We start from the raw sequence: 9,922 nt of genomic DNA on the forward strand, positions 1-9,922 counted from the left end.
AAAAAAAAAAAAAAAAAAAAAAAAAAAAAAAAAAGATTATCAGCTGGGCGCAGTGGGTCATGCCTGTAATCCCAGCACTTTGGGAGGCCGAGGTGGGCGGATCACCTGAGGTCGGGAATTCTAGACTAGCCTGGCTAACATGGTGAAACCCCATCTCTACTAAAAATACAAAATTAGCCGGGTGTGGTGGTGCATGCCTGTAATCCCAGTTACTCAGGAGGCTGAGGCAGGAGAATCGCTTGAACCCGGAAGGCGGAGTTTGTGGTGAGCCGAGATTGCACCGTTGCACTCCAGCCTGGGCAACAAGAGTGAAACTCTTGTCTTAAACAAAAAAATAATAAAAATAATAAGAAAAGATTATCTAGTGTTGATTCCCATCTTGATGGATTTAACATTCTCAATCTCCAAAACACTGGCAGAAAAACTTACCACAATACCATGTCTCATCTTTGCAGCAAATATGTGCCATCATTTAATAAATTTTCCAACATAAGAAGTGCCATATAATTTTGGAGCATGATTGGGAATCATCATGCATTCGTATTTATGCTTTGCTCTAAGGCAGTGAGTAGGTCTTGGACTGTGGCTTTATGTACATTAGAATTACCCAAGGAAAACTTCTTATATTTAAACAATGCCAGGGTCCCTTTCCAACCAGTTACATCTCTGGGATGGACCCCAAGCAATCTTCAAATGATTCTCTCAGGGTTACAAATCGCTGGTCCATGGGTTTTTATGTGCCATTTACCAAAAACTCAGCTATCACGAGAACCGTGCTTGTCTTTGGAACAGCTTCAACAAATACGTTGCAGTTCAATTCACCCTAGCCATCTTAATTGCAAATCTTGAGAGTTGTCTCTTTTGATTTCGAGTCCTCTCCTCCAGTTTGTCCTGAATATACTTCTATCAGGCTTTTGCCTCCCACGCTACCAAAACTGCTGTCCTGGCAGGAAGTTGCTGGTCACCTACACTAAATCCAATGGTCAAGTCTCCACCCTCAAATTACTATTACTATTAGTTTTTGACACTCCCTGTCCTTGAGATACTTTCTTCAGTATCTTGACCAGCACCATCCAGTAGAACTTGAGCAATGCTGGCGATGTGCTTTATCTTTGCTGTCCAGATCGGTAGCCAATAGCTACCCGAAAGTAGCTCTTGAAACGGGGCTAACATGAACCTGGCATGATGGCTCACACCTGTATGCCGACAACTTGGGAAGCTAAGGCGGAACGATACCCTGAGCCCAGGAGCTCGAAGCTGCGGTGAGCTATGATCACACCACTGCACCCCAGCCTGGGCAACAGGGTGAGCTCCTGTCTCTCAAAAATAAAAAATGCGGCTAATGTGACTGAGAAACTGAGTTTTAAATTTTAATTAAATAGCACATGTGGCACTGTGTATTAGATGGTCCCATTCTAGATACTTAACTGGTTTGCCTTCTTCTCACCAGCTCTTTTTTTCCTTTTTTTTTTTTTTTTTTTTTTTGAGACAAGCTCTTGCTCTGTTACTCAGGCTGGAGTGCTGTGGTGTGATCTCGGCTCACTGCAGCCTCCACCTCCCAGGTTCAAGTGATTCTCCCACCTCAGCCTCCCAAGTAGCTGGGACCATAGGCGTGCGCCACTGTGCCCAGCTAATTTTCGTATTTTTAGTAGAGATGGGGTTTCACCATGTTGGCCAGGCTGGTCTCCAACTCCTCACTTGAAGTGATCTTCCTACCTCACCGCTCCCGAAAGTGCGGGAGTTACAGGCGTGAGTCACCGACTCCGGCCCGCAGCAGCTTCTGTTCTGTTTTTGTGGTTTTTTTTCGAGACGATCTTGCTCTGTCGCCCAGCTGAGTGCAGTGGCCGGATCTCAGCTCATCGCAGCTCCGGGCCTCGGCCGGTGTTTGTTTTACGCCATTCTCCCGCCTCAGTCCTGAGTGTGAGCCGGGACTACAGGGCGCGGCCACCGTACGCGCCGGCTAGTTGTTTGTCATTTTTAGTAGAAGACGGGGTTTCACGCGCGTGTTGAGCCAGAGATGTCTCGATCTCCTGGAGCCTCGGAGTGCCGCCGGGCTGTCTCGGCCTCCCGAAACGTGCGGGAAGGCTTGAGCCACCGCGCCCGGCCCAGCAGCTTCTTAAGTCTTCTTTGCTAGTTCCTTGTTGGGGATCTGCTCAACCTCTAAATGTTGGCGTGCCCCAGTTCTTTTTTCTGTGTGTACTCCTTTGGACATCTCATCCATGGCTCATGGCTTTCAATATACAAATTGGCCAGGCATGATGGCTCATGCATGTAATCCCAGCACTGTGGGAGGCCAAGGCGGGTAGATCACTTGAGGCCAGGAGTTTGAGACTAGCCTGGGCAACGTGGCAAAACCCCGTCTCTACTAAAAATACAGAAATTAGCCAGGCATGATGGCACGTGTCTGTGATCCCAGCTACTTGGGAGGTAGATGTGGGAGGATCACTTGAGCCTGGGAGGTGGAGGTTGCAGTGAATGGAGATTGCACCACTGCACTCCAGCCTGGGTGAAAGAGCAAGAGCCTGTCTCAAAATAAATAAATATACAAATTTATGTCACTACCTTGGATCCCTCTCCTGAGCTCCAGACTTTGCTATCCCATTGCCTGTTTGATAGGCCTTGACATGGTGCTTGGTAAGATGTCTTACCAGGTACATGAAATTGAATGTATTCAAATCTAAACTGCCGATCTCTCCACCCATCAAAATCTGTGCCTCGAGTTTCCTACGAGTCTGTTATCATCCCTGTGGCCAGGGGGATCCTTTTAAAATGTTACTCCTCTCAAAAATCCTCCCATAGTTTCCCTTCTCAGAATGAAAAGCAAAGTCCTTAACATGGCAAGTAATAAATGAATGGCCCTGCCCTGCCCTTGACCTTGACTTCATTTTCTTTTATTTATTTGAAATGGAGTTTCGCTCTTATTGCCCAGGCTGGAGTGCAGTGGCACAATCTCAGCTCACTGCAACCTCCGCCTCCTGGGTTCAAGTGATTATCCTGCCTCAGCCTCCCGAGTAGCTGGGATTACAGGCACCAGCCACCATGCCCAGCTAATTTTCGTATGTTTAGTAGAGACAGGGTTTCACTATGTTGGCCAGGCTGGTCTCAAACTCCTGACCTCAAGTGATCCACCTGCCTCAGCCTCCCAAAGTGCTGGAATTACAGGGGTGTACCACCACACCTGGCCTTGACTTCATTTTCTACTACTACTTTTGCCCTTGATTCCACTCCAGACACTGGTCTTCCTGCTGATTCTTGAACTCACCAGAATACCCTGATCCAGGGCCTCTGCACTCAGTGTGTCTTCTGTCTGGATGCTCCACCCTGGCCTGCTGAAATGTCACCTTAGTAAGGCTGCCTCTGATGACCCCTATTTGAAATTAAGCATCTACTTTCCCTGTGTTTCTCCATAGCACCTAGCATCATGTACTATGTTATATATTTTGTCAGAATCTAAACTCTTATGAGAGCAGAAATTTTGTCTCTTTGTGCACTGCTGCAGATCCTATGCCTAGAACAGTGCCCGGCACATAGTAGTTGCTCAGTAATTTTTTATTGAATGAGTAAATCTTATTGCCACCAAACACTTTTCTTGCTAGACTACAAAACAATCTAGTTCACTGTCCAGATAGGATAAAGGTTAAAAGTTAACATCTGGCCGGGCGCAGTGGCTCACACCTGTAATCTCAGAACTTTGGGAGGCTGAGGCAGGCAGATCATCTGAGGTCTGGAGTTTGAGACCAGTTTGGCCAACATGGCCAAACCCTGCCTCTACTAAAAATAAATTTAGGCATGGTGATGCAGACCTGTAATCTCAGCTACTCAGGAGGCTGAGGCAGGAGAATCACTTGAACCTGGAAGGCGGAGGTTGTAATGAGCTGAGATTGTGCCACTGCACTCCAGCCTGGGTGACAGACCGAGACTCTGTCTCCAAAAAATAAAATAAAATTAACATTTACTGTTAAACGCATAGTACAATCTGTCCTGTCTTCTAGTTTAATTGTTGAGCTCTTTCATAGTTTGGCATTTAGGGGTATATCATCTTCAAGGCCAAGATTTAAAATGAGTATCTCAACTTATTTATTTATTTATTTTAGATCCAGAGACAGACTACAATATGTTTTACCAACAGTTCTTGTAATATTGGTTGTCTTGGAATTTTCTTTCTTTTTTTTTTTTTTGAGACGGAGTCTCGCTCTGTCGCCCAGGCTGGAGTGCAGTAGCGCGATCTCGGCTCACCGCAAGCTCCGCCTCCCGGGTTCACACCATTCTCCTGCCTCAGCCTCCTGAGTAGCTGGGACTACAGGTGCCCACCACCACACCCAGCTAATTTTTTGTATTTTTAGTACAGACAGGGTTTCACCATGTTAGCCAGGATGGTCTCGACCTGACCTCGTGATCCACCTGCCTCGGCCTCCCAAAGTGCTGGGATTACAGGCCTGAGCCACCGTGCCCGGCCTGTCTTGGAATTTTCTTTATTTTTTGTTTTTATTTTTAGAGATGGGGTTTCACCACATTGCCAGGCTGGTCTCAAAGTCCTGGGTTCAAGCAATCTGCCCACCTTGGTCACTCAAAGTGCTGGGATTACATGAGCCACCACGCCTGGCCAATTTTCTTTACTGATGCAGAGAAAAACACATTCACAAACAAGGTTTAAGTGGTGGTTAGAGTCCCTGAGAAATTCCCAAGCTACAATCATGAAGATAATGGTTTCTTAAACCACCTTACATGCAGCAAGTATCACAGCTCTTTTTTTTTTTTTTAAGGGATGGGGTCTTGCTATGTTGCCCAGGCTGGTTTCAAGCTCCTGGGGCTCAAGCAATCCTCCTGCCTCATCCTCCCAAGGTGCTGGGATTACAGGTGTGAGCCACCGTGCCTGGCCAAGTGTCACAGCTCTTAGAACTACAGCACACAGTTGAGTACTCTGGTGTTCAATATCTTGTACTTGTAAAGCACTCATTTAAACTACTGTCTCTAGAAGTTACTTCCATCCCCAGTAGAATTTTTGGCATTGGAATAAATCTCTATTTAAAACTGCACCCTATGGCCTGTTACTATCCCAATGTCAGCTGCTACTTTTTAAAAGATTTAAATAGAAGCTTACTGTCTAACTTCAGTTTCCTGGGCCATGTCTTTAAATAGAGCAATTCTGATCTCAAAGGTCACCTGAGAAGTGGAGTACTTACAGCAACATTGTGAAATTCATTTTATACTTTGAAAATAACACACTGGCCATAGGCCATTTTTTTCAAGGTTAGGCACATCAGTTTTAGAAATACCTCTTCTCTTTTTTTATGGTATCTTATTTCTCAGCCTCCCAAGGTGCTGGGATTACAGGTGTGAGCCACCATGCTTGGCCAAGGTGGCTATTTTTTTATGGTATCTTATTTCATATTTAGCCAAGCTCTCCTACTCTCTGGAAGTTGCATTATCATTCTTTTTCTTGTTTTCTTTTTTGAAACAAGGTCTCGCTCTGTTGTCCAGGCTTGTCTCAAACTCCTGGGCTCAAGGGATCCTCCCACTTCCACCTCCCAAAGTGCTAGGATTACCAGGGAGAGCCACTGTGCTGGGCTTTTCCTCCTTCTTCTGACAAAGTAGTTGCATGGGAAATGTGGATTTTTTTTGCTTTGCTTTTAAAGTCTGAACTGGTTATTTTTCACCCTGAATTACCAACATGACAGTGTTTTAAACTGTTAATATGGCTGCTGTGTTCTTATTAAATCTAAAGCATAACTTTGTAAAATTAGAAATGGAAAGTTTTGGCTGGGTGAGGTGGCTCACAGCTGTAATCCCAGCACTTTGGGAGGCAGAGGCAGGCAGATCATGAGGTCAGGAGATGGAGACCATCCTGGCTAACATGGTGAAACCCCATCTCTACTAAAAATACAAAAAAATTAACCGGGCACGGTGGCGGGCGCCTGTAGTCCCAGCTACTTGGGAGGCTGAGGCAGGAGAATGGCGTGAACCCAGGAGGCGGAGTTTACAGTGAGCCAAGATCCTCCCACTGCACTCCAGCCTGGGGGACAGAGCAAGACTCCGTCTCAAAAAATAAATAAATAAATAAAATAATTGAAAGTTTCAAAGTATTTTCTGTATTCATGTAGAAAATTACATCCTTTTTTTAATGGAAAAAGAACAAAACGGCATAAAATGAAAAATCTCCCTCACTCCCAACTCCTACTCCCCTCCCTCTTCCCAGAGGTAGTTGTGCTATTCTTTCAGAGACATGTCTATCTAGCTTATTCCCCAGTAGTAGCATAGTAGCATTCTACACAGTTCTATACTTTGCCTGTGTTCAAGTGATTCTCCTGCCTCAGCCTCCCGAGTAGCTAGGACTACAGGCGCCCACCAGCACGTCTGGCTAATTTTTTGTATTTTTAGTAGAGACGGGGTTTCACCGTGTTAGGCAGGATGGTCTCGATTTCCTGACCTCCTGATCCACCCGCCTCAGCCTCCCAGAGTGCTGGGATTACAGGTGTGAGCCACCGCACCCGGCCCCCTTGCTAGTTTTTATTGAGCATATCTCAGAGATTGATCTTTAACAGCATATAGAGCTTTACCTTAGTGTTTTCCATGGCTGCACAATATTGTTGTACTAAGGTTCCTCTATTTTTATCTAATTATGGTCTTCTGATGAATAGTTAGGTTGTTTCCAGCCTTTTGTTACTAATAATGCTGCAACAAAGTCTTATAAATAGATCTTTGTGCACATGTGTTACTCTATAGGACAAATACCTATAAATGAAATTGCTAAGTCAAAGAGCATGTGCCATATATATATATACACACACACACACACACATATATATGTATTTTCTTTTTTTTTGAGACACAGCCTTGCTCTGTTGCCAGGCTGGAGTGCAGTGGCTCAGTCTCGGTTCACTGCAACCTCTGCCTCCCGGGTTCAAGCGATTTTCCTGCCTCAGCCTCCCGAGTAGGTAGGACTACAGGCACGCCAAAACTTTCAATTTTTACTGTATTTTTAGTAGAGACGGGGTTTCACCATGTTGGCCAGGATGGTCTCGATCTCTTGACCTTGTGATCCACCCACCTTGGCCTCTCAAAGTGCTGGGATTACAGGCGTGAGCCACCGCCCCCAGCCTAATATTTTAACAGAATTGTCAACTTGACTTTCCAAGAGCTTACAGCAATTTACACTCTCACCATGAATATATGATAGACCCCACATCCTTTCCAGCTCAATGCTGCATCAAAACTGTTGATTTTTCAGTCTGAAAAGTAAAAAAATGGTATTGCATTGTGGTTTTAATGTCAATTTATTTGAAGTGCACATTTTTTTTTCACTGAAAAGCCATGTGTATTTTTTCTGTGATCTTGTGGTTCCTTTCCTTTGCCTATTTTTCTGTTATATTTTCCTGACTAGTATATAAGGGATCTACATAAAAGAATTCGTTCTTAGTCATTTGTGCTGAAAATGCTTAATACTTTTTCCGTTTTTATTTTGAACGTATTTACAGAATGTTCAGAAATTTCAGTTATTATGAATCACGTTTACTAATATTTTCCACTATGGTTTCTGGATTTTTACCTTGTAGTGTTATTAATTTCCCCAAACATGCTTATCTGCACCCATCACCAGTATGGATATAGTTTTGAACTGTGTGGTGCTCAACTACCAATCACAATAGTTCATACAAGGAATTGCTTATAAAGATTTTGTCGGGCCGGGCGCAGTGGCTCACGCCGGTAATCCCAGCACTTTGGGAGGCTGAGGCAGGCGGATCACGAGGTCAGGTGATCGAGACCATCCTGGCTAACATGGTGAAACCCCGTCTCTACTAAAAATATAAAGACAACAAAATTAGCCAGGCATGGTGACGGGCACCTGTAGTCCCAGCTACTCGGGAGGCTGAGGAGGGAGAATGGTGTGAACCCAGGAGGTGTAGCTTGCAGTGAGCCAAGATGGTACCACTGCACTCCAGCCTGGGCAACACAGTGAGACTTCGTCTCAAAAAAAAAAAAAAAGGTTTGTCGTAACACAGAGGTTGACGACTGAGTTAAAAGCTTAGATTTTCCGGTTGTCTTTTTTTTTTTTTTTTTTTTTTTTGAGACGAAGTCTTGCTTTGTCACCTAGGCTGGAGTGCGGTGGCACAATCTCGGCTCACTGCAACCCACGCCTCCCAGGTTCAAGCAGTTCTACTGCCTGTCTCCCTAGTAGCTGGGATTACAGCTGCACACGACCATGCCTAGCTAATTTTTTGTATTTTTAGTAGAGACAGGGTTTCACCATGTTGGCCAGGCTGGTCTCAAACTCCTGACCTCAGGTGATCTGCCCGTCTTGGCCTCCCAAAGTGCTGCGATTACAGGTGTGGGCCACCACGCTCAGCCTCAGGTTGTCTTATATGTATGCATCTTATTGCAATATAAGAAATGATAGTCTAGACTTATATTGATTGAACAATTTGAGAGATAGTTGCATCTTTGGGTTAAATAGAAACTAGATAAAAGTACTACATAATAAACTGAGGGCCACAGACATCTCCAACTGATTTTCTCATTTGGAAGAAAACATAAACTTTATTTCCTTTAAAAGTATAGGCTTTTTCAGTTAAAACATTTAAAAGTTCTCCTGAAGCAAATGTTTAAACTGAAATCTAAAGGATAAGTAGATAGACAAAGGAGGTCATTTGGCCCAGGATTTGAAAGGCAACTAGTGGCAGAAGCATAAATCCTCTTAAGGATTTGGGCATGGTGGCTCAGGTCTATAATTCAGCTACTGGGGAGGCTGAGGCTGAAGAGGATCACTTGAGGCCAGGAGTTAGAAAACAGCCTAGGCAATGCAACTGAGACTTCCCTCGTCTCTTAAAAAAAAAAAAAAAAAAAAAAAGCCAAGCATGGTTGCATGCATCTGTAGTCCTGGCTACTCTAGAGGCTAAGTGGGAAGATTGTTTGAGTCCTCAAGAATCTTGAGCTAACTGAACTGAAGATTGCTTGAGCCCTTACCTTCCAAATGAGTTTGAAGTTGCAGCGAGCTATGATCATAACACTGCACTCCAGCCTGGGTGACAGAAACCATCTCAAAAAAAAAAAGTCCTCTGATTCTGAATGCCCATTTCTAAATGGAGAGGCGGGGGGAATTGATTTCCTCACATTTTTTTTTTTCCTATTTTTCCAAAGTAAGTTTTCTTCCCAAAAGGTTTAAATGTCTTAAAATTAATTTTGCACCACCTAATACTATAGCCAAGCAACCATAACCTATTATAAAAGAGTGAAAGTTCTTGTCCTTGGCCACAGAATTCTATTATTAAAATAAACATTTCTTACTGTGACGCAAAAGGACTTACTTTTAGAAAACACATCTATCTTGCATAAATCCCATATGTTTCACATTTTAAAAGATTTATCTAAGTCTAATGTCAAGCTTATTTTTAGGTAGGATTGTGCAGTTGACTTTCCTGTTCAAAAGTAAAGTTGGAGCTGTTTCAAAGAGTAACTTTATTCTGCTTGCCTGTGGCTGTTTGTACCATAGAAGGCAGATTTGTCAGGTGCGGTGGCTCATGCCTGTAATCCTAGCACTTTGGGAGGCCAAGGCAGGAGGATCGCTTACAGCCAGGAGTTTCGAGACCACCCGGGGCTACAAAGCAAGGCCCCCATCTCTACAAAAAATTAAAAAATTAGCCTGGTGGTTGGGCTCGGTGGCTCACACCTGTAATCGCAGCACTTTGGGAGACCAAGGCGGGTGGATCACCTAAGGTCAGGAGTTCGAGACCAGTCTGGCCAACATGGTGAAACCCTGTCTCTACTAAAATACAAAATTAGCCAGGCATGGTGGCAGGCACCTGTAATCCCAGCTACTTGGGAGGCTGAGGCAGCAGAATCGCTTGAACCTGGGAGGTGGAGGTTACAGTGAGCCGAGACCGTGCCATTTCATTCCAGCCCAGGCAAAAGAGTCAAACTCCATCTC

The sequence above is a fragment of the Rhinopithecus bieti genome, unplaced genomic scaffold, assembly GCF_001698545.2.
Source record: "Rhinopithecus bieti isolate Rb0 unplaced genomic scaffold, ASM169854v2 scaffold_41913, whole genome shotgun sequence".
Lineage (NCBI taxonomy): Eukaryota > Metazoa > Chordata > Mammalia > Primates > Cercopithecidae > Rhinopithecus > Rhinopithecus bieti.